The sequence below is a fragment of the Apodemus sylvaticus genome, chromosome 5 (assembly GCF_947179515.1).
Source record: "Apodemus sylvaticus chromosome 5, mApoSyl1.1, whole genome shotgun sequence".
Classification (NCBI taxonomy): domain Eukaryota; kingdom Metazoa; phylum Chordata; class Mammalia; order Rodentia; family Muridae; genus Apodemus; species Apodemus sylvaticus.
Window position 1 is genome coordinate 140,954,747 of NC_067476.1, and position 4,235 is coordinate 140,958,981.

The 4,235-nt window shown below is 42.4% G+C and overlaps 1 pseudogene; it reads right to left on the minus strand.

Annotated features, from left to right (window-relative positions):
• Nucleotides 1-363: 363 nt before the first annotated feature.
• Nucleotides 364-674, minus strand: LOC127684971 (cytochrome c, somatic-like; annotated as a pseudogene).
• Nucleotides 675-4,235: the final 3,561 nt, after the last annotated feature.

Below are 4,235 nucleotides of genomic sequence, written 5' to 3' on the forward strand. Positions count from 1 at the left end.
AAGAAAGAAAGAAAGAAAGAAAGAAAGAAAGAAAGAAAGAAAGAAAGAAAGAAAGAAAGAAAGAAAGAAAGAAAGAAAGAAAGGAAGGAAGGAAGGAAGGAAGGAAGGAAGGAAGGAAGGAAGGAAGGAAGGAAGGAAGGAAGGAAGGAAGGAAGGAAGGAAGGAAGGAAGGAAGAAAGGAAGGAAGGAAGGAAGGAAAGAAGCCATATCCACTTTACAAGTCAGTTTTACTTAAATCAGGACTGCCAACAAAAACATTGTTAGCAATTTATGATCTGAATTTGGTGTATGAATTAAATTATGGTATGCATTAAAAGCCATGGGACATCTGTTTTGTAATAAATAAGGCAGTGGAATTACTCATTAGTAGCCTTTTTTAAGATAAGATATTAGGTCTGCCCTTTCTCCCTTCTTCTTGATTCCAGCAAAGATCATTTCTGTTCCAGGGAAGTACTTTTTGGGATTCTCCAAATCCTCCCTCAGGGCGTCCTCTCCCTAGGGGATGCCTTTGTTCTTGTGGTCATCTGTGTAAGAGAATCCTGCAGCCTGACCTGTCTTCCGCCCAAACAGACCCTAGAGATTTGGTCCAGTCTTAGCTTGCCCCCCTTTTCCACAGTGTGGCACTGGGCACACTTCTGAACAAAAATCTTCTTGCCCTTTTCAACATCACCCATTTTTAATTCACTCTGGGCTGGTCAACACCACAATTGTTTGGACTCAAAGACAGATGTCCCGCTCTCTCCTCTGCCTCTTATTTTATTCATTTTGTAGCCCAGGATGGCCTGGAAATCACTTTGTGGTGCAAGCCAGCCTCAAACTCTGTGTGAGTTCCCCTGCCTCAGTCTCTGGAGTGTTGAGATTATAGGTATGCACCACCAAACCTGGCTCTTCAGTCTTTCTCCCCCACCCCCTTTTTTTTTATTTGTTTTTTTTTTTCCTAAGACAGGGTTTCTCTGTATAGCCCTGGCTGTCCTGGAACTCACTCTGTAGACCAGGCTGGTCTCAGACTCAGAAATCCTCCTGCCTCTGCCTCCCAGAGTGCTGGGATTACAAGTGTGTGCCACCCTGACCACCCGGCTTTCTCCCTTTTTTAAAAAAGTCATGTGTATTGATGTTTTGCATGTGTGTGTCTGTGGTAATGTCTGGTTCATGCACAAGCAAAGAGCAGGAACCCTGGAACTGGGATTACAGAGGGTTGTGAACTACCATGTGGGCACTGGGAGTCAAACTGGTGTCCTCTAGAAGAGAAGATGTACAGTTAACCACTAAGCTATCTCTCCAGCCCTCTTCCTCCTCTCTTCTTCCTTCCTTCCTTCCTTCCTTCCTTCCTTCCTTCCTTCCTTCCTTCCTTCCTTCCTATTTCTTTCTAATTATTTTAGTGACGAAGCCTCACTACGTACGTAGCCCTGGCTGGCCCAGAACTTGCTATGTAGACCATCCTGGATTCAAACTCCCAGAGATCTACTCGCTTATGCTTCTTAAATGCTGGGATTACGAGTATGCACCATCACACCAAACTTTTAAAATTTTTAGTCTATTTACATGAGATATTTTTCCTCATTCTTTTTTTTTCAACCTATTTGTATCTTTGATTCTGAAGTCTATCTTTTCATAAACGTTGATCTGCTGGATGTTATTTTTATATCCAGTCTGATGTGGTTTCTTGATCAGATTGTTTTATCTACCTTTAAAGTTACTATTTTGCAGTACTGGGGCTCCAATGCAGAACTTCATGTATGCTAGACATGCACTACAGCGAGCTACATTCTTGGTCCTGTTCCTATTTATTTATTGACTTCTTAAATCTTTTTATGTTTTGTTTTGTTTTGAAGACAGGGCTTCTCTACATAACCTTGGCCATCTTGGAACTCACTCTGTAGACCAGGTTGGCTTCAAACTCATACAGAGATCTGCCTAACTCTGACTCCAGAGTGCTGGGATTAGAGGTATGCAACACTACCTCCAGTGATTTCTTGAATTTTTAAATGATGTGCTTGCCCCAGATTATTTTCTTCCACTTGTGGCAATATCTCTGAATTACAAGAAGATATGTAAGAAAGAGGCCAATAAAATTGACTAGTGCAATAATCATCATTTAAAACTCTCCCTACTATCAAGCAAGGGGTTGGAGATCCTCTGAGAGCTGACCGTGGTTGGTAGTGGTCACCTAGCATGTGCAGACCCCTAAAGTTAGTCCCCAGCTCCACAGAAACCAGGCATGGTAGCACATGACTGTAATCTAAATCTAACACCTTGGGAGGTAGAGGCAGGAAGACAGAAATTCAAGATCACCTCAGCTGCCTCAAACTCAGAGATCAGCCTGCCTCTGCCTTCCGAGTGTTGAGAATAAAGGCATTCCCACCACTGGCCAGCCCAGACTGGCCTTGAAATTATGACCCTTCCGTCTCAGTCTCCCATGTACTAGGACAGTATTGAAACAGACTTCCTCAGTCATCAGAATCTCAGTATTGAAGAGTCTTAGCTGGATGCAGTGGCCCATGCCTACAATCCAAGTTCTTAGGAGGCAACAGCAGAGGATGGCTGTGAATTCTAGCAGCCAGAGGAGGAGGAAAAGGTAGCAATTATGAAACATAGTCCCATTTTTACTATTTAAACACAATCTATAAACAGGAAAAAGAAAATCTATGCAGGAAAAAGAAGCTTGAAGGAACATGTGCTAGATTGCCGACAGCGCAATTCTTGGAGAGTTGAGTTCTTTAGGTGGGTAGATAAACAGTATTTCATATCTCCGAGATAACTGGTATTTTAATAATTGTTACATTTTTAACACACCTATGAGGTATACTAGAGAGCTTATTGTGATGACATTGTACCTTACTTATCTGTAACAAGTTCCTGTTCACTTGTTTTATATCTTGTGGTGGTGGAGATAGAAACGGGGACTCTGTGCATGCTGGGAGGACATGCGCTAACCACTAAGCAACCTCCACATCTCTTTGCTTAATGTTTGTCTTATTTAGGGCTGAAGTCTAGTGCTTGGAATATAGTGGGTAATAAGACAAACTTACTATAGTTTAATGAGTTTTTAGTTAATTGGTAGTTTAAATGAGAACACCCCATGGGCTCCTACATTCCAGTGCTTAGTCTCCAGATGGTAGAACTATTGGGAAGGATTAAGGGTGGCCCTGTTGGAGGAATTGTGTCACTGGGGTTGCATTTGGAAGTTTCAAAAGACTCCCAGAAATTCCCAGTGCTCTCTCTCTGTCCCTTACCTGCCAATCACGATGTGAGCGTGCAGCTGCCCTTTCAACCCTCTGCTGGCACACCATGGAAGACTCTAACACTCTGGAACCATAAGCCCAACTAAAGTCTTTCTTTTTAAGCTGTCTTGGCCATGGTGTTTTGTCACAATAATAGAAAATAACACAGCATGTACAAATGACATTACATATGAAAGGTACTTGTCATGTGAACCATTATTCTTAACAAAGGGCTCACTCGTTAGTTGTGAAATTGTTAAGAACACAAGTTGTAGAGTCAGACATCCTGGGTCTGAACCCAGGGTCTTCTATTTAACAGGTAAGAAACTTTGGACGAGTCCTTTAAACAACTTTTAAAGGCCATATTTCACCAATAAGGTGCAAATGCTATTTACATCTGGCTCGTGAGCTCTGTGACAAAGATTAGGTAAGACTATTTTCATCAAGTGTTTAGCATTAAGTGCCCGTAATAAATATCTACAATAAGTTATTATTTGTAATTACTAGTATAGTTTTGGCAACACAACCCCTTCAAAGTTTGTTCCAGGTTGTCCAGGTGCCATGGGCTTCTAAGATAGGGTGAGCCAAGGTCTTGTCTCTCATTCCTACTTCCAACCCCATGTTTGAATTCTTGGTCTCTAGATGGGCATACTTTGACATTTTTGGAGTTTATAGAACCCCTGGAGGTGGGGCCTAGCTGCAGGAAGAGCGTGGCTAGAGAGTAAGGCTTGAGGTTTAACTACTGATGTCTCTGCCTCCTGATCTGCCCTGGTGTGAGCAAGCTCCCCTGTCCCAGTTAGGAACTGTTTTGCCACCAAGCCACCCCTGCCTGATGGACTAGCTCCTCTTAAGCTGCAAACCAGTGTAAATCTTAAGTTGCACTTTGCCAGCTATTCTATCAGAGCAATTAGAAAGCAATTACTACATCAGTTAAACAGAAATCAAGCCAGAGTCAGGGTTAAGCAATATTCTTTCTTTAATTCCCCATTGCAAATGGAAGCCCCTGAGCTGACC